Source organism: Pseudorca crassidens, chromosome 13 (assembly GCF_039906515.1).
Source record: "Pseudorca crassidens isolate mPseCra1 chromosome 13, mPseCra1.hap1, whole genome shotgun sequence".
Taxonomy (NCBI): Eukaryota; Metazoa; Chordata; class Mammalia; order Artiodactyla; family Delphinidae; genus Pseudorca; species Pseudorca crassidens.
Window position 1 is genome coordinate 65,764,976 of NC_090308.1, and position 20,586 is coordinate 65,785,561.

The following is a 20,586-nucleotide window of genomic DNA, read 5'->3' on the forward strand; positions in this document are numbered from 1 at the left end:
AGCCACAAAACTTCTCTGAGCTTCTGTTTTCTCATCTGTAAAATAAGGACAATGCCACCCATCCCCACAAGATAAGGTGAGAGTAAAATCAAATGAGGCCAGCGAAAGAAGTTCAATAAACCATAAGTGTTACGCACATGTTATACAAATCCCTTCTCCCGTCCCGGAGCTATATCGCAGAGTGAATAAGGACGCTTATTTACTGTTTGACCTTAGGCAAGTTTCTTAATATTTCTATGGCTCAGCTTCCTTATCGGTAAAATAAGAATACGACAAGGACCTTGCCCATGAGATTATGGTTGAAGCTAGAGGAGATAGTCCACGCCCAAGCACTCAGCGCTGGTCACTGCATGGACAGAGCCAGTCCTCAATACATGTTGGCTTTCAATAGTAAAGCTGTGTTTGATCCCAGCACTTCACCAGCTCAAGTATAAGCAAACAGCCCCAAATCGTGTCTATCCAGGCTCTTTGCTCTGATGGCAGTTTCAACTCTATTCTCTCAAAAGACAGTTTTGGATGAGTTCCACTTACCCTTTGTTTTGCAAAATCAACATCTCCGGTCCACAACAAACTTTCAGCCACTGAACATGGTTTGCCCTCCTTTTATTCCTACAGCATAGGATTGGGTTGGACAATATTTACCCCATCCTGATAGGCAGGGAACAGAAGCGACGCACTCCTCACCTTGGTGTTCCTCCCCAAAGAGGGGCAGTGCGACAGTGTTACTTCAAAAGTTATTTGCTGAAATTGAGTTATTTGTAGTGAGGTGGATAGACCTAGAGCCTGTCATACAGAGTGAAGTAAGTCAGAAAGAGAAAAACAAATACCGTATGCTAACACATATATAATGGAATCTAAAAAAAAAAAAAAAAAGTTCTGAAGAACCTAGGGGCAGGACAGGAATAAAGATGCAGACGTAGAGAATGGACTTGAGGACACGGGGAGGGGGAAGGGTAGGCTGGGACGAAGTGAGAGAGTGGCATGGACATATATACACTACCAAATGTGAAATAGATAGCTAATGGGAAGCAGCTGCATAGCACAGGGAGATCAGCTCGGTGCTTTGTGACCACCTAGAGGGGTGGGATAGGGAGGGTGGGAGGGAGATGCAAGAGGGAGGAGATATGGGGGTATATGTATATGTATAGCTGATTCACTTTGTCATAAAGCAGAAACTAACATAACATTGTAAAGCAATTATACTCCAATAAAGATGTTAAAAAAAAAAGTTATCTGGCAGTTACGGAGCCAAGTTTTATGAAACATAGAGGAGAATAAATTATTTTATGTACTAACTAGGAAAAGTCAACCCTAGCTGTCAGTGAGTAAAGGAATGTAAAAAGCAGCAAAGCACCTGACATATAATTGGCACATAAGACAAGCTACGCTAGAAGAGAAAAAGTAACAAGGTGTCTTCCGGATTGGATTGATGTCTGATCATGGCTTTGAAGAATGTTTTAACAGGAAAAGAAGAATAAACACCAGCACAAACTAATCTTAAAATCTCATTCGTCTCTGGCTAGGAACACTACTTCTTAATTTAATCAGGTAACTACATTTTTCTGTAACTTAGATCATCTGAATATATATATATGTGTGTGTATATATATATATATATATATATATATCTTTTCGCATTGCCTGTGGGTCATATAAATTACACATATCAACACTCACATGAATGGAAGCCATTTACCTGTGCTCAGATACAATGGCGGCGCGTGGGCCGTTTCCTCAGACTTGCTTTCAGGGAACGTTGAAACCCTGAGATGTCCCAGTGATTTTCAGAGGAGAGAAACTGAAACTCAGGAACTAGATGCAGACGGAGACATCCTGAAATCCTTGCCATTTCCTTGTTCCTGAGCATTTCAGAAGTAAACGTGTTCATCCTCAAACATTTCATTTTCCTCTTAATTCTTCCCTCTGGGTGGTCTTACAGGGTCTGTGTTTCGTATCTTAGACTTCCTACCTTGTCTGCTTTGTTTTCTTCAGAACTTCAGCATTTGAACATGTGACTCGTTATCTTATGGAAACTCGATTCAGTCCGTGAACATTTATTAAGTGCCTGCTACCCAAAAGGCATGTACAGGGCACTGATGTTGATACTGTAAACCCCCAGACATCTGCACACAATATCAAGGTACCAAGCTCTGAAGATGTGAATTTGAAGAAAGCCTAGCTCTTGCACTCTAATATGTAGACAAGCGAGAGACGCAGGGAGAGAAATAATTACAGCACAACGTGAAAAGTGCAAAACAACCAGCCATTCTGTGGGTTCCCCCCCTTTTCTGACCTTCCTGCTGAAATTTGTGAATGGTCGTGGTGGCGATGTCCAGGCTCCTCCTGGAGAAATGGGATGCTCGAGCTCCAGCCCCAGAGCAGAACCCGGCAATGGATGGAAATCCAACCCATTCATGAGGCACCCCCATCTCCCCACATTCCCACAGAGCACATATTTTTTCTTTCTCATAAGATCCGTAGATTTTTCCTATAGCTCTGGAAAGAGCCTTTCACTGGGGCCTCCTACCCTTCCCTCAATTCCCGCTCTAGTCTCGTTTTTTTCTCCCTGCCCCCCACGCCTCTAGGTGTCTGTGACTTCCTTCCTGTTCCATTGTTCCAATGCTGTCATCCCCTCATCACGCTGGGCCTCCCCCAAATGACATCGTGGAAACGGCCGGCTCCCTGGAATACAAGAAAGTATGTCTTTTGCACCGTGGGTAGTTACAGTGTGTTACACTGAAAGAGTCTGACACTATCCTATTTACATGTTGCATTTTTAAACTGAAAGCAAGCATGTATAGATAAAATATTTCTCTTTCTAAGACAATCAAAGTGCAATTTGAAGAAAACCCATAAGGAGCCTTTACCTTTCTACACTCATGAATTTGACCCAAATGAAAGCATGAGGAAAAGAAAATTATATAATTGTGAGAACTTCCTCTCTGTTTCAAGATCTATACATTCCTGGAGAAATCAAGAAACAAGAGAGACATGCAGGAGGCGGGCTGAGCCAGGGGTGAGCATTTCTCTCTGTGGCGGCCCCTCAGGGGCTGTGGCTTTCGATGCCTCGTCTCTAACTGGGTGAGACAAGAATGCCATTGTTGCAGCTCTCACCACAGTTCTGGGAATGAAGAATAGCAACGTTCCTTATTTTTACATCCCAATATAATCTCTTTATCCAAGACCTACATTTCAGAAGGCCTCAATTTGATATGTGGATCTTGGAAAACCCCATCTAGAAATCAGGAAGACAGGCGGGGGCGCCCAGGAGGTTGAGGCGTACTCCCGTCTGTGTGGCTGTGAGGATGCTCTGACCCGTGGCCCGAGGCCAGGTGGTCGGGGTCCTCCCCCCACACTCCAGACAAGCTAGGAGGCAGTGCTGCGGCTCCAGGCCTGCTGGGGCTGAGCCCAGACTCTAGAACCTAACGGACGGCAGGCAAACCCCGGCTCCATCGCTCACAATGTGATTTTGAGCTGGTTACTAAACTTCTCTGTCCCTCAGTTTCCTCCCTGTGAAATGGGGAAAACAAAAGAACCTCGTGGGGTCCTCATGGGGGTAAAGTGAGTTAGTATTTATGGGGTTCCCAGAGCTGTGTTGGACATGTAGTAAACACTACACGCATGTTTACTAGTAAGATGCCCAAGACTCCAGGGGAAATCCAATTAATGGTAAAATGGTCTCCTTTATCTGGACGTAAACTATGAAATACCAGCACTCGATATACTTACATCTCAAGTCACATAATGCCAGATTTTAAAGACAGGTTTTTAAAAAGGCATAATTCCTGGTAATACTGTAACCAACAAATAAAACAGGGGTAGCAACACAATATATAGGATACCGCTGAGCCATTTCAAGGCAAAAGAGGCATCTACCCAACAGGAATAGGGTTGTGCCCTTGCCCTCGTGTGTACATGCCCTTCAGGACTCAGGTGTGTATGTGCTTCCAAAAAAATGACCCCACTGAGATGGGCAGACTTTCTCCCCAGATTCCTGGGTTCAGAGAAACCCACAGTTCACTAAGGCAGTTTGCTCAGCTCTAATTAGGAATCTGATTGCTGGTTGGCCTTGCACAAAGGACTTTTAATTAGGGCTGAGAACGCTCAGAAAAATCCACTTGGCAAGTCGACTCCTTCCCTCTATCTCTTTTTTAACATCTTGCCAAGATAATAAGGAAAGGGAGAGCTTAATTACAGCTGGTGTATATATCTTTAAGAAAAAAAATACATTAAGTGCTTTAAAATAGGCTCTCTTGGCTCTGTGATCACAAGGATTTTACTCACTTCTTATCCCTGATTGGTCTCATTCTCAGTTACAGATGAATCAGACACATTTTGAGCAGCTTTAAGATTTGCTTTTCATCCAAAGCCAAGTAGGCAAATGGCAGTGAATTCACAAGCTTTTCCAAATGATCTCATAGGTTCCTCCGGCTCCCCTGTGGGGACCGTTTGACCTCTGCAATGCTGTTATCTTAAACACCCCCGGACTGCTTGTGTCTCAGGGGGAGGCTGCCACGTAGGACTGGGCGAGGCACTCCACTTTCTAGAAGGCGAATTTCAGTACCTAAATGTGTGCATGTGGTAGCCGTGAATTGTAAAAGAAAATAAGCACAGAGAAGACCCTCAGCCAGGAATTTGGGCCTGGAGGAGATGGGGTGGACACACAGCCTTGGAGATGGATGCTGTCCTGAAATCAGCATATCTCAATGCATTGGTAGAGCCACCTTCTCATTAAGTCTTCCAGCCTGAAAACAGGTGACCCACGCTCCCCTTCAATCCATTGGAACCTGGCCCTGGCAGCCAGCGACTTTCTAATTATTTATATGAGATATCTGACAGTACCGAGTGCCTGAACCGGTGTAATATACGCGCAGGGAGACTCTGTGAACCTCAAATCAGCCCCTCAGATGCGTGAGATTTCCCGACTGAAGTTCACGTTTACCGCTCCTTTAATCTCTGCCTTTTTTTTTTTTTTTTTTAACAAGCCTTTGTGCCTCGGTGCTAAGGATCCCTTTCATCTAATCTCAGGCACCTGAAGCTCTGCTATTGAATTACATTTCTTCACTTATATTTATGTTTGATGCAAAAATAAGAAAGCGGGTAGAAGCATAAGATGCTGTCACGTACGTCTGAAAGGGATCTGTCGATCATCCCGGAGCCCCATCCAGCTCTTTCACACTTTTTCTATGAGATGCTTCTGTGCAGACTCTTGACTTTGGCTCCGTGGAATGATCTTAAAATTCAGGCACATCCCTCTCTGCTGAGCTTGTGTGGCTCTTGGTCAATAGGGATTTTAAACTCTTCTGCCTTTTGACTGAGACAACTGGTGAGGGGTGGAGGGTTTCCCAAGCCCGAGAAATATGTGCCGGCTCCCCGAGTGCCTTCCAATACAGACATCTTTCTAAGGTCGCCCTGGTTCTGCAGTGGCAGCCGCGACATATACGTTTCATGATTTTATGGCAAAAAGTCATGGACTAGAAACTCCTTAATATCCAAGAAGGTATTGGAGGGGAGCAGTTTTCTAATTCAAGCCAGGTGAACTTCTAAGATATGGGGCTGATTTATCACACCATATGTGTGCCTCCCCAGGACATTGCTGTTACCCCCACCTTAAAAGAGAGATCAGACATGAATTTATCACCATTAGGTTCTTCCTGCTTTTAAAAATAATCAGGTTTCTGTGTTACCTTCCTTCTCAACTGCCAAGAACATGCTCCAGAGCTTAGCATTAGCTCTTCTGATGAGCTGGAGAGGGAAATGTCATTATCCTTGTTTTACAGATGGAGAAATCTGAGGCTCGGGGGGGACTGTTTTGCCTAAGGTGAAAGTATTGTTTTAATCCTAGACTTTTATTCTTATCTCTTCAAATTTCTTCCTGAGGGTGGTAATGAGCTTGGAGGATTCATCAGGACTAAACCTTGTCTGAAGACTTGTTTATAAAATTATTTCAATAAAATCCACAATCAGATTGGCTGGGGTGTGTCTTCAAACCGAGCGGCTTACCTAATGAGCACACTCATCAGGGCGGCAAAATCTCTCCTTACCAGCTGGCTGCTTCTCCCACGTTTTATCAAGGTGGGTGGAAGAGGGGGCCTGGTGTAAGTTTACTAGTAATAAAGACCAGAGCCCTAGGAGCTTTTATATGAGAATCTGGTTTCTTTTTCATTTCTTTAATTATTTAAAAAGTTAGGTTGGAAAATGTTTGAGGAGCAGCTAATAATGTGACTTCAGATAGGGATGGGTTGGCAGGTCCCACTCATTAGCTCTGAAACAGCTTCGGTGAGTTGCTGTCTCCTAATTCCCCTTCCTTGTGGTTGTGCTATTTGCCCCTCTGATTCCTATCTGCCTCCCCAATTCAACTCACACACTTAAGTTACGTATACAAAAGACTGAATTTTCAAAGTAAAAAGGAACCCAGAAGGAGGATTTTTATGTTTCAGAGCCCAGGGTTTCCAAATATTCATGGGTCTGGGAGCCACCATGGATGCCTGTTGGTTAGGAGTTTGTCTTCCATCTTTTCCATACTTGTGATGTTTTGAAACATAGGTTCTTTGGTTATTTACAACAGGACCACACCACTGAAGACAGGAAGCCAAACTGGGGACCATTGTGGGGCTAGGTTGTCAAAAGCGCCCTCACCCCAAGGTGGGAAAGTACTCCTCAGTCCTAAAGATCGACCATTGCCTGAAATATCTCTTTTTGTGGTTTATCCATGTTTTAGCATGTTATAATAGCACATATTTATTTCATTTTAATATTTAATTCATTTTCATTGATGAATTCCTTAGTTAGATGTATCTAATTTTTTTTCTCTCTTCAACAGTTGATGGACATTTGGATTGTTTCCAGTTTGGGGCTATTATGAATAATGCTACTATGAAGAGCTGCATACAAGGCTTTGTGTGGATATATGTTTCATTTCTCTTGGTGGGTTCTACGAGTAAAATAGACGGTCCTCTTTTTAAATGTCCATCAACTGGTGAGTGGATAAACATAATTTAGCAGATTTCAAACTTACTTATGTTCCCAAATGGTTTAACATAACAGAAATCACATGCTTTCTAAAACTTCGAAAGAATTCTTGGTAAGCCACCAGGACCTGGAGAGGTTTTGAAAGGAGTTTTGTTTGATAACTTTGTCAATTCCTTCTCAAAGTTATTGGTTTTTTCATATGTATAATTTATTTAATGAATTTTAGCAATTTCCCCCAGAAATCATCCATTTATTAATACTTTCACATGTATTAACATACAACATTATCTTATTCCATTTAATCTCCTTGCAGTAAGTTCATATCCATTTTCTATTTCTAATATTATTTGTTTGTATTTCCCTTTTTTCTGGATTCAAATGGGTGAAAAGTATTTCCATTTTGTTAACCTTTAAAATAGTAAAACACTTGATCAATTATACTTTATTTTCTAATTTTAAATTTCTGTATTTATCTTTCTTGTCTATTTCTGCTTATTTGGATTTGTTTTATTCTTCTATTTCTAATTTTTTTAGTCATATGATTAGTTTTTAAATTTTCATTATTTCTGGTTTAATACTGATAGTATTTGAGACCCTAAGCATACTTCCTGGTACTGACCTGGCCACATTCCATGAATGCCTATATATAATTTTCAAAACTTTCTAAGTAGCTTGCAATTATAGTTTTGATTTTCTTCTTTTATGAGATCCTTATAAAGAATTATTTACGTTTCTAAGTGGTTGAGAGTTCAGATTTTTTATTCTTATTTAAACTTGTGCAGGTTTTTCTATCTAAAAGATAAAAATTTTCTTTGTGGTCTTATGTATTGTTTTGCTCAGGGTTTCAAATAATACTTTTTAAAAAGGCCCATTTTTGTTAGGGACCAAAATTCAATATTGGCCTATAAATCAACTTTAATAATTGCAGTATTTCAGACTTTGGTGTCCTCTTTTTTGGTTGTCAAAATCTGGTATTTAGGTCTCCTAAAGACAACTGTTTTACTGTCAATTTTTGTTTTTTAATGTTTAATGCTGTGCTTTCATCCCATGACTTTTATCACTGTAATATTTTCAGTCTGCATTATACCTTTTATCAATATAAAATGCCAAATCGATCCTTTATCCCAAGGAATGCTTTATGATGAATCCTACTTTGTCTAATTATTACTGCCATTCATCTTTTTATTTGCATCTCCTTGATAAAGATTTGGCTATTGTTTTATTCTTTTAACTATTTAGAATTAATTTGAACACTTACTGGTATTTTTCCTGATTTCCAAGTGAATTCATGTTCATTGCAGAAACACTGGCAACTATAGAAAAACACAGATGCACAAAATCATCCAGTATCCAGAGTCTTCTCTTTTTCCACCCTCTTCTTTAAAATTTTTCTTTGATATGTTCAAAGAAAGCAGAAGAGCCTACATCGGGGCCTACAGGTCACAGGCCAATTAAACCAGAAACCGGATCCTTCCACAGTCCAGAGCATGGAGAGACAAAGTTATCAGGAAACCAGCTCTCGTTTCTGCTTCACTTCTTGAAATTCAAAAACAGCAAATCACATTCCTCTCTTGTCTACTGTGGGAGCGGAGAAATAAAGTGATTAGATTGCCTAGGATTCAAAGCAAGAATGACGTGAATCTGCTGCAGTCAGGAGGGGAAGCCAGGCAGCTCCCTTGTGTCAGGAGTTCAGAGAAGGTGATTCCAGCGGGTGCCTCTGAGAAGCAAAAGCTTGGCTTCAGCGTTGGGCCTGTGGCGTGGGTCGGTGTATACATGTGTTATTGTGTATTTGTGTGTGTGTCGTGTGTATGTTGTGTTTTCTTGTGGTGTGTATGTTGTGTGTGCATTGCTGTTTGTGTGTGTTGTTGGTGTGGGTGCTTTGTATTTGTTTGTGTGTTCTTGCTGGGTGTATGTGTTTTGTGTGTTTGCATGTGTGTATTGTTTTGTGCTGTGTTGTTTTTTTGGGGGGTGCACAGTGGCAGAAAGGGTTTGGCAGTGCAGAGGCCCTGCTGGGGCTAAGCAGATAGGCAGCACAGCTGAGTAATTTTCTTCTAGAGGTCAAGAAACTCTGGGTCTGGGACGTCCCTGGTGGCGCAGTGGTTAAGAATCCGCTTGCCAACACAAGGGACACGGGTTCGAGCCCTGGTCCTGGAAGATCCCACATGCCACGGAGCAACTAAGCCCGTGTGCCACAACTACCGAGCCCGCATGCCACAACTACTGAAGCCCGTGCGCTTACAGTCCATGCTCCGCAACAAGAGAAGCCACCGCAGCGAGAAGCCCATGCTCCACAGGGAAGACCCCGCTCACTCAACTAGAGAAAGCCCGCATGCAGCAACCAAGACCCAACACAGCTGAAAATGAATAAATAAATAAATAATTTTTTTAAAAAAAAGTAAGCTTTAAAAAAAAAGAGTTTGATAGTTTCTGGCCTTACATTTAGGTCTTTAATCCATTTTGAGCTTATTTTTGTGTATGGTGTTAGGGAGTGATCTAATCTCATACTTTTACATGTACCTGTCCAGTTTTCCCAGCACCACTTATTGAAGAGGCTGTCCTTTCTCCACTGTACATTCTTGCCTCCGTTATCAAAGATAAGGTGACCATATGTGTGTGGGTTTATCTCTGGGCTTTCTATCCTGTTCCATTGATCTATCTTTCTGTTTTTGTGCCAGTACCATACTGATTACTGTAGCTTTGTAGTATAGTCTGAAGTCAGGGAGTCTGATTCCTCCAGCTCCGTTTTTCGTTCTCAAGATTGCTTTGGCTATTCGGGGTCTTTTGTGTTTCCATACAAATCGTGAAATTTTTTGTTCTAGTTCTGTGAAAAATGCCAGTGGTATTTGGGATTGCACTGAATCTGTAGATTGCTTTGGGTAGTAGAGTCACTTTCACAATGTTGATTCTTCCAATCCAAGAACATGGTATATCTCTCCATCTATTTGTATCATCTTTAATTTCTTTCATCAGTGTCTTATAATTTTCTGCATACAGGTCTTCTGTCTCCTTAGGTAGGTTTATTCCTAGATATTTTATTCTTTTTGTTGCAATGGTAAATGGGAGTGTTTTCTTGATTTCATTTTCAGATTTTTCATCATTAGTGTATAGGAATGCCAGAGATTTCTGTGCATTAATTTTGTATCCTGCTACTTTACCAAATTCATTGATTAGCTCTGGTAGTTTTCTGGTAGCATCTTTAGGATTCTCTATGTATAGTATCATGTCATGTGCAAACAGTGACAGCTTTACTTCTTCTTCTCCGATTTGTATTCCTTTTATTTCCCTTTCTTCTCTGATTGCTGTGGCTAAAACTTCCAAAACTATGTTGAATAAGAGTGGTGAGACTGGGCAACCTTGTCTTGTTCCTGATCTCAGTGGAAATGCTTTCAGTTTTTCACCATTGAGGATGATGTTGGCTGTGGGTTTGTCATATATGGCCTTTATTATGTTGAGGAAAGTTCCCTCTGTGCCTACCTTCTGCAGGGTTTTTATCATAAATGGGTGTTGAATTTTGTCGAAAGCTTTCTCTGTATCTATTGAGATAATCATATGGTTTTTCTCCTTCAGTTTGTTAATATCGTGTATCACGTTGATTGATTTGCGTATATTGAAGAATCCTTGCATTCCTGTAAGGCCAGAAACTATCAAACTCTTAGAGTAAAACATAGGCAGAACACTCTATGACATAAATCACAGCAAGATCCTTTTTGACCCACCTCCTAGAGAAATGGAAATAAAAACAAAAATAAACAAATGGGACCTAATGAAACCTCAAAGCTTTTGCACAGCAAAGGAAACCATAAACAAGACCAAAAGACAACCCTCAGAATGGGAGAAAATATTTGCAAATGAAGCAACTGACAAAGGATTAATCTCCAAAATTTATAAGCAGCTCATGCAGCTCAATAACAAAAAAACAAACAACCCAATCCAAAAACGGGCAGAAGACCTAAATAGACATTTCTCCAAAGAAGATATACAGACTGCCAACAAACACATGAAAGAACGCTCAACATCATTAATCATGAGAGAAATGCAAATCAAAACTACAATGAGATATCATCTCACACCAGTCAGAACGGCCATCATCAAAAAATCTAGAAACGATAAATGCTGGAGAGGGTGTGGAGAAAAGGGAACCCTCTTGCACTGCTGGTGGGAATGTGAATTGGTACAGCCACTATGGAGAACAGTACGGAGGTTCCTTAAAAAACTACAAATAGAACTACCATATGACCCAGCAATCCCACTACTGGGCATATACCCTGAGAAAACCATAATTCAAAAAGAGTCATGTACCAAAATGTTCATTGCAGCTCTCTTTACAATAGCCCGGAGATGGAAACAACCTAAGTGTCCATCATCGGATGAATGGATAAAGAAGATGTGGCACATATATACAGTGGAATATTACTCAGCCATAAAAAGAAACGAAATTGAGCTATTTGTAATGAGGTGGATGGACCTAGAGTCTGTCATACAGAGTGAAGTAAGTCAGAAAGAGAAAGACAAATACCGTATGCTAACACATATATATGGAATGTAAAAAAAAAAAAAAAAGGTTCTGAAGATCCTAGGGGTAAGATAGCAATAAAGACACAGACCTACTAGAGAATGGACTTGAGGATATGGGGAGGAGGAAGGGTGAGCTGTGACAAAGGGAGAGAGAGGCATGGACATATATACACTACAAAACGTAAGGTAGATAGCTAGTGGGAAGCAGCCGCATAGCACAGGGAGATCAGCTCGGTGCTTTGTGACCACCTAGAGGGGTGGGATAGGGAGGGTGGGAGGGAGGGAGATGCAAGAGGGAAGAGATATGGGGATATATGTATATGTATGACTGATTCACTTTGTTATAAAGCAGAAACTAACACACCATTTGTAAAGCAATTATACTCCAATAAAGAATTTAAAAAAAAAAAAAAAGAAAGAAAGAAGCTTTGGGTCTTAGGTCTGCCTCAAGTCATGTTCTGGCTGAAAAGTAAGGTCCAGAGCTTAAGCAAAAATGTGTCCTATGTCAAAGGATCTGAAAATAGGCTCTTCAAGGAAAGGTTAAAAGGATTGAACCCTTTAACTTAAAGGAAGAAAAGATTAAGTGGCTACTTAATTACTACAGTCAAATCCATGAAGATTCTCTTAAAGAGAGTATTCAGTGGTTTTCTGCTTTCTATATAAGATAGAAAGGGTGAAATGCAATCCACTTAAAACAATGGAAAGATTAAGGAGTTTCTCAGCCCTCAGATTTGTACAACATAGAACAGTCTGCAGGGAAAGAGTATAGAATTCCCAGCCCCAGTGATCTTTGAAGAGAACTAAATAGCCCTCCAGAATGCAGGGGCCATGAACTACTGGAAACCAGCACAACCTCTGGGCCAGGCAGACCTGGGCTAGAATTCCAGCTCTGCACAACCTCCTAAAGATTACCAACCTCTTTACTCTTAGCTTCCTCATCTGTAAAATGGGCATAGTGACAACTGTGACACAGATTTCTGTTGGATTAAATCAAATGACAACCTATATAAATCTCCCAGCCCAGTACCTGGTATATAGCAGGTACCCAATAAAGGTTAGTTTCCTTCCCCTTTCAACTGTCTTTTGATGAGCAGTTAATCTTGTACATCCTTTGACCACTAAAGAGAACCCTACCTCAATTCCATTCACTAAATATTTACTGAGCACCTCCTTTATATAAGGCACTAGCGTCGACCCTAGGCCTCCCAGCACCCACTCACCTACCTTTGGTAAGCCTCCAAGTTTTGGGTGTGACCCCACCCACTCACCCTCTCCGTCGGTATGGTTTGGCTGGAGCTTACTGGGTGACACATGACCCAGGCATTGCCAATCAGAACATCTGATCGTTCTGTCAAGAGGAATTGGTTCAGGAAGGGGAATGTGACCCAGTCAGAGACAGTGACACCCAAGGGGCTTTGCTTGAGCTTGCTGGACAGCAGACACTCACTTCTCCCAAAGCCCGGGAAGCCCGGGAGGCTGAAGCAAGTACACCCATCTAATCTCCTCAAGGGCCTGAGAATCACAGTACACAGAGGAGAGCAGAGCTGCGTTTAGAAACAGGGAGAAGCCAGCCCAATGCCCGGACTTTTCAGTTACGTGACCCAATAAATTCCACTTTTTGTTGAAGCCAGTTGAGTTGGGGTTTTATATTGCCAAATGCATCCACGCTGACACAGGCTGTGTAGGACACACAGAAATAAGACCGAAAAGCTTATAAATAAGATGTTTACAAGAGAAATAATAGTACACGCAAAGTATTTATTATATACCATTTATCTAGGGCTCACTACAGGCCAGACATCATGCTAGTGCTCAGTGTTTGGCACACATTGTTGTATTTAATCCTCATGACAGCCACTTTTACTGAACGGGCAGCATCTGACTTTGAACTTGAGAGATGGGTAGAAACTGGACAGGGGTGAGAGGAGAGTAAAAAGCGTAAGTGGGGCTTCCCTGGTGGCGCAGTGGTTGAGAGTCCGCCTGCCGAGGCAGGGCACGCGGGTTCGTGCCCCGGTCCGGGAAGAGACCACATGCCGCGGAGCGGCTGGGCCCGTGAGCCATGGCCGCTGAGCCTGCGCGTCCGGAGCCTGTGCTCCGCAGCGGGAGAGGCCACAACAGTGAGAGGCCCGCGTACCACAAAAAAAAAAAAAAAAAGAGGGTAAGTGGAAGAGGGAACAAATGGCGACAGGAAAACGCAGGGACAGTTTGGGAAACAACCGGCAATCCTATTCACTGGGGCTTGGAGGGCACGAAGGACAGTAATGGGAAATAGAAGTGAAAAGGCAGACTGAGGTCAATTCATTGGGAATTCAGGAACACCAAGGCAAGGAATCTGTGTTATTAACATGAGGTTTTTCAAGCAAAGAAGGAAGAGGCCCCAAATTTACTCTCACATAACTTAGATTTTATCTGGGGAAAATATTCTTATGAAGGAAATAAAGATTGTCTCCAAGGTGAGTACAGAAGAGAGGAAATAATTGATGTGTAAGTATTCACAACTTTTGCCCGATCCCTAATTTTGATAGAGACTGACTCTTCCTTTTGGGTCAGCAGTCAGGTGTTCTCAACTGTGCAGAGTCTAGGTAACGAGGAAAACACAGCAAAGACTTTCAAAATCTGAGAGGGTAGGTTGGTCTGTAGAAAGAAGGGTTTAGGTGATGGGCAAGGGAGAGGGATTGGCAAGCCTGAGTTGGAGCTTGCAGGATTGGAACTTGAGGAGGAAAAAACGAGAGATTCTTAGGGAGCTGTTGCCATCCACATGAAGGAAACTGAGAGAGATGGGAAAGAGGGTTTTTAGAATGTGGTGCTGTGAGGTTTCTTGAGAGAAAAAGCAAAGATCTGAGGCACGTCCTCGGAATTACTTTCTCACGCCCAGGCTGCAGATGCTGGATTTGTTATCATAGGGAAGAAGAGCTAGTTTTGACCCTTATTGAAGAGTATGACTGGCTGACGATGGGGAAGAGGAAAAGCATTCTGTGCTCAGCTTGAGGAAAGACACTGGATGGATCTGCCCAGGGAATGTGCTGGGAAGCAGCCTACCTTGAGAAAGAGGCACCAAAAAAGAAAAGTGAGAATGTGCGAGTATGTCAAACCTATGTGAGGGGCTCCTCCCAAAGGTAAACCAAGAATTGCCATATGATCCAGCAATTCCACTTCTGGGTAGAGACCCAAGAGCATTGAAAGCAGGGGCTCTAACACGCACCTGCACACCGGCGTGCACAGTAGCACTATTCACTGAAGGCGAAAAGTGGAAACAATCCAAGTGTCCGTCAACGGATAAACGGATCAACAAAACGTGGTATATACAGTGGAATAGTACTCAGCCACAACAAGGAAGGAAATTCTGCTACACGCTGCAACATGAATGAACCTGAAAAACACTATGCTAAGTGAAATAAGCCAGATACAAAAGGACAAATAGTGTAAGATGCCACTTATATGAGGTACCTAATATAGGAAAATTCATAGAAAGTAGAGTAGAGGTGACCAGAGCCTGGTGAGGCGGGAGGTGAGGAGTTAGTGTTTGATGGGTACAGAGTTTCTGTTTGAGATGATGAAACGTTCTGAAAATGGAATAGTGGTGATGGTTGCACAATACTGTGAATATACTTAATACAGCTGAATTGTACACTTAAAAAAATGTTAAAATGGTAACGTGTGTTATGTATGTTTTATCACAGTTTTTTTTTTTAACATCTTTACCGGAGTATAATTGCTTTACAATGGTGTGTTAGTTTCTGCTGTATAACAAAGTGAATCAGCTGTACATATACATATATCCCCATATCTCCTCCCTATTGCGTCTCCCTCCGACCCTCCCTATCCCACCCCTCTAGGTGGACACAAAGCACCGAGCTGATCTCCCTGTGCTATGCAGCTGCTTCCCATTAGCTATCTATTTTACATTTTACCACAGTTCTTTTAAAGCCACATGTGATGTAAAGTTATCGATGCTAGACTAGGACCTGGGGGTTGTCTACTCTCCCCAGACACAAGTCTGGATCAGAAGGGAGAGCTGTCAAAAGTTGTTCTAAGAAAATGAATCAATAGCCATGAGGGAGAGAAGCTTGGACCAACGCCAACCACTGGCCCAAGGTGTGAACTTTCAAACCAATGAGGACATGGTAATTCTAAGAGCCAGACAAAGGGAGAACTGAAGGGATTTTTAATTGCTGGATGGGGAGAGAGGCATTGGGGAAGCCAGGCAGTTTTCATGGTTTAAGCATGTTTTTTTTCCTCACAAAATATTTGCTACAGTGGTTGATTTCCATTTTTTAACAAACCAAGTATTTCCTTCTGAATATTACCTAACTTTACCTTTCTCAACTGCTGCCATAAATAGAACTCATCAACCACAAAGTCTCTAGAAAATTGTCAACCTCAGCCAATAAATAGCACTCAACCATATGGAAAAAAGTGGACAGTCATGACTCAGGCAAAGTGACTCTGCTTTTCTGAATGGAAAAAACATTCCACGTTTTGATCTTGACCAAGAATGTTACTGAATGCAGCTCTGAGGTCTGTAAATAAACCTTTTTTTTTTTTCTTTTTCTTTTCGGTACTGCAATGTTTCTTATTGCATAACCATATGCTTTGACAAAGAGACAAATGTCACATTCTCATCTGACCAACATAAAAGCCATCTTACAACCTATTTTTCAGGATCTCCTCTTTTACTTATGTTTTTATCACCTTACTATTCCTATAATATATCTGAAATCTTTACACAGAATCCAAAGCAAAGTACACACTGAAGTAAAAACCTGAATTCCTAATGGTTCAAAAACGGTGTGTTGCCCCCTTAGATACAGCTTAGATTTGTTCTATTATCAAAGGGGCCCTGGAGTCTCTTAACCACAAATGAAGTAAAAGCAGTTAATCTGTTTAGCCCACTTACCACCCATCGTCACACAGTAGCAGAGCAGAGTCTTCAGAGACTGGGAAAGGGGGAAATATGTTTTGATAATGAGGAGAAAGGTTTGACACTGAACCAGGTCAGTGCTAAAGAGACGGGCCAGACTGAGGGCCACAGTGAGAGGCTCTGGGCAGCTCACAGAAGCAGAAAGACAGAGAGAAGAGAGGATGAGAGTGCTTGCAGCTGATAGGATACCTTTGCCTCCTTCAGCCCACGTGTTACACGCAAAAGGAAACTAGCTGGGCTATACCAAACTAGATCACTTCGACAGCTGGACATGGGTGATATTCTTCTCCAAGGTATCTATGGGCATCCACTGATCATTGTGGAACTTTGGGGGCCTTATAGGAAAAATACCTGAACCACGTCCACTTCAGGAAGGTGCAGATATATTCACTCCACAAATATTTACTGAGTTCTTCCTACTAAGCCGGACACTGTGCAAAGTCCTGAGGATAAAGCTGTGAACACAAGAGCCCTGTCCTTCAAGAGCTTACAATCTTAGTGGAGGAGAGCACAATAAATAAGATAATAAATAAACAAGATAAGTAATGACCATGAGAACTACAATGAAGGGAAAGAACAAGAGTGAGGAAGTAAACAGAAACTGCAGAAGGCCACCTGAGGTAGGATGTTCAGGAATGTCCTTAGAAATGTGTAACATCTCAGCTTGATCATCAAGGATGAGAAGGAACCAGCCAGCCTCCCCATGGGGAAACTTCTCAGAGCAACACAAGTGCCGGGCCTGAGAACACGTGATCGAGAGAGAGAACGGAAGCTGGAGTGGCTGTGACTATGATATAAGATGGTTTGCAGAACTGGCAGAAGCCAGATCTTGAGGACCTTGTAGACCACGTAGGGGTGGTCAGAAGCCACTGAAGAGTTTTAAGCAGGAGACTAACATGATTTTATTTACATTTTTAGATGATCACTCAGACTGCTGTAAGGAAATGGAGGTAAAAGTGGAAGTGGATTACTCAGGAAGCGACAATGATAATCCAGGTAAGTGATGATGGCAGCTTAGACTAGGGAAGTGGTTCTCAAAGTGGGGTCCCTGGACCAGCAGCAGCAGCAGCACCTGACAACTTGTCAGCAATGCAAATTCTTAGGCCCTACCCTCGCCCCACTGAATCAGAGACTCTGGGGTGGGACCCAGCCATACATGTATTAACAACTCCTCCAGGTGATTCTAATGCACACTGAAATTTGAGAACCTCTAGATTAGGGGTATGGAAATAGAGAAGGTGTTATGGGTCGAGTTTTTGTGTCTCCCTGAAGTTCATATGTTGAAGTTCTAACCCCCACACTGTGGTTATATTTGGAGATGGGGCCCCTAAGGAAGTAATTTTAAGGTGAAGCAAGGTTATAAGGATGGGGTGCTGATCCAATAGGATTAGTGGCATTATAATCACAGACCTTTCTCTCTCTCTCTCCCCCCCTTTCTTTCTCTTTCTCTCTCTCTCCCCCCAATCTCTCCCTTTCTCTCTTTCTACATGCATGCACAAGGAAGAGGTCATGTGATCACAGAGGGAGAAAGCAGCTGCCTACAAGCCCAGAGAAGAGGCCTCAGAATGAAACCTATCTTGCCAACACTTTGATCTTGGACTTCTCAGCCTCTAGAACTGTGAGAAAATAAATTTCTGTTGTTTAAGTCACCCAGTCTGTGGTATTTTGTTGTGGCAGCCAGAGCAGACTAGACAGAAGAGAAGAAGTGAACTGCAGTGGGAATAAATTTTGAAAGCAGAACTTGGCAATGCATTGAATGTAAAGAGTGAGCTCACAGGGTTGCTATAAAAGGCATAGCTGTGAAATCCTTCCTAACCAGGAGAGGAAGGAGTTAATTCAGAGTAACAGTGAGTACATCCCCCCCATACTGAGACTCTTCGAAATATGAGGAAGAAGCATGATTTGGCAGCCCAGCATCTGAACCCCCTTCCTAATTCAGAATATCACCTTGTATGTGGGTCCTAGTGGGAGACACAGCCCTGTATCCCCCTATAGACATTGAAGGAGGAGTGGTTTCCCTCTCATAACTCATTGTCATCCAGGGCTTGGGAACATGACCTAGGCTCAGACAACCAGATGCCCTCTAGGGACTTGCCTCTGGAAGGAGCATATTCATGGCTTTGGCAGTGGAGTCAAGGTTCATTGGAAAGGATGGTGAGGATCCAGTGACAGCATCCCAACCCATGACATGACCTTGGCCAAATTATTTCCCCAGATGGTTTTCCCACCCTTCCCATCTATTTATGAGCAGTAAGATGCTTCCAATAAACTCTTTTTCTGCCTAAGTTAACTAGAGTTTTCAGCCAAGTTCCCTGACTGGCCAAGAGAGGAACTCTATAAAGACTGGACTTCTTATGTGTACATGGGGGCTGAGAGCCCTTAATATCTGGTTACTAATTTAATTATTTGTACTCACAGGCTGCAGCCAGAGACATCTGGGTTACAGGGAGCCAAAGGCAATAGCTTCAGTCAGTGGCTGCCCCAAACTGTGTCTCTTCATCTAAGTGCACAATCAACAGGTAACTGAGACTTTAAATAAAAGAATTTCCATTTTTTTTCTAATATCTGACCCCATGCCTCACCTTCGAGCCAACTGCCCCATCTCGCTGACGACTTTGTAAGGGCCTCCCGATTATCCCTGGCCTCTGGCCTTCTCCACTGCAGTGGGTCATCCCAGAGCACTGCCGTGACCATGCCATGCCCACTCAAACATCATTAATAAACTGTTCAGAATAAACTCCAGACTATTAGGTTGATATTCGAGGTCCCACACAATTTTGTTTCTCCCTATTTTTCTAACTTACCTTCTAGTACTTTCCAATATATACCTTATACTTAAAAAAGTTTGGCCTATTTATTGTGCCCTGGGCATGCATCATGTATTCCCATCCTGGCCTCCTCTGCCCCAATCTAGAATGCCTCTCCTCTCCACCTTCTCTCCAAATCTTTCTCACCCTTCCAGACCCACTTCTGTTCCTCTTGGGAAATCCTCCTTGAACTTCCTTACCCACAATGATCTCTCTCTTCTCTAAAATTTTAAACTCCTACTGTCCGTGTCAGTCATCTGTTGCTCTTCACACACTGCCTGGCATGATTTGTTTCCTTTTCGTGAGCTTGTGCCTTACTGCATCAGATTATACTGCACCAGATTATAACCCCATTTAGAGCAAACGCCACTTTCTACACAGTGATTCACTGCTATGATTACGTGACCTCACGTCTCCTAGACTAGATCATGGAGCATGATGGAGAACATGATGGAAACATAGATAAGCAAGGATATAATAAACAGGTCCCATTGTCTGCCCAATCCATAGCCCCTTCTAGAGAATCTTCTGCATCCCTCTATACTGCATGACCCTCCTCCAACCCATTGTAAGAAAAGCACGATATGGCCTGATAAGGCACCTCCAGATGAGGATTTGCCTGAAGAGACACAGAGACTGTTGTCAGCTGGTGGTTGTTACTGGAGCTTGGAGAGCGTGATGGAGAGCTGGACTGGCAGCTGTGTTGGATGAAGTAAGCAAGATGATTATGCAGAGGAAGCTGGCTTAGATGAGAGGTCAAAAGAGGAGATTTTCAGAGACAGGATTGTGCAGCTCCTGGAAATGGAGAGAAGGGCTCAGCTCCTGGTGGCCTCCTGGTTCTTAGGTCCCATCTTTCACTCAGCAGGGTCTGGCTGTATTTCCTATCCATGAGATCCCCCTTTAACACTTCAGGAGACTGGAGCTAGGTGGAGCAGGTTTCTGGTTTTTGCTTTCAAAGGAACTTTGGCTAGAAAAGAGGCAGCACAGGCTGATAATAATTCTTATCCTCCACCGTTTTTTTTTTGCAATACGTGGGCCTCTCACTGCTGTGGCCTCTCCCGTTGTGGAGCACAGGCTCCGGACGCGTAGGCTCAGTGGCCATGGCTCACGGGCCCAGCCGCTCCGTGGCATGTGGGATCTTTCTGGACCGGGGCACGAACCCACGTCCCCTGCATTGGCAGGCGGACTCTCAACCACTGCGCCACCAGGGAAGCCCACCCTCCACTCTTGATATTACTCCCAGGCAGGGGTCCTTGGGTCCTGCCCCTTCCCTTCTCCTAGGACTGTCACAGCAAAGCGTGACTACTAAATTCCTAGCATGGAAAACCAAGAGGCAATTGCTCAAATGCTGTCAAAAGTGACATTCAGGTT

The 20,586-nt window shown here is 42.8% G+C and overlaps 2 long non-coding RNA genes across 2 annotated transcripts in view; one reads left to right on the forward strand and one right to left on the reverse strand.

Annotated features, from left to right (window-relative positions):
• Nucleotides 1-20,586, reverse strand: part of LOC137204730 (uncharacterized) — an 86,492-nt gene that overhangs the window by 27,158 nt on the left and 38,748 nt on the right. The gene's annotated exons all lie outside the window — the stretch shown is intronic.
• LOC137204729 (uncharacterized) lies at nucleotides 2,535-18,031 on the forward strand. The gene is made up of 4 exons (XR_010933808.1): nucleotides 2,535-2,697; nucleotides 6,824-6,979; nucleotides 17,327-17,404; nucleotides 17,909-18,031. It is a non-coding gene; the product is annotated as an uncharacterized lncRNA (long non-coding RNA).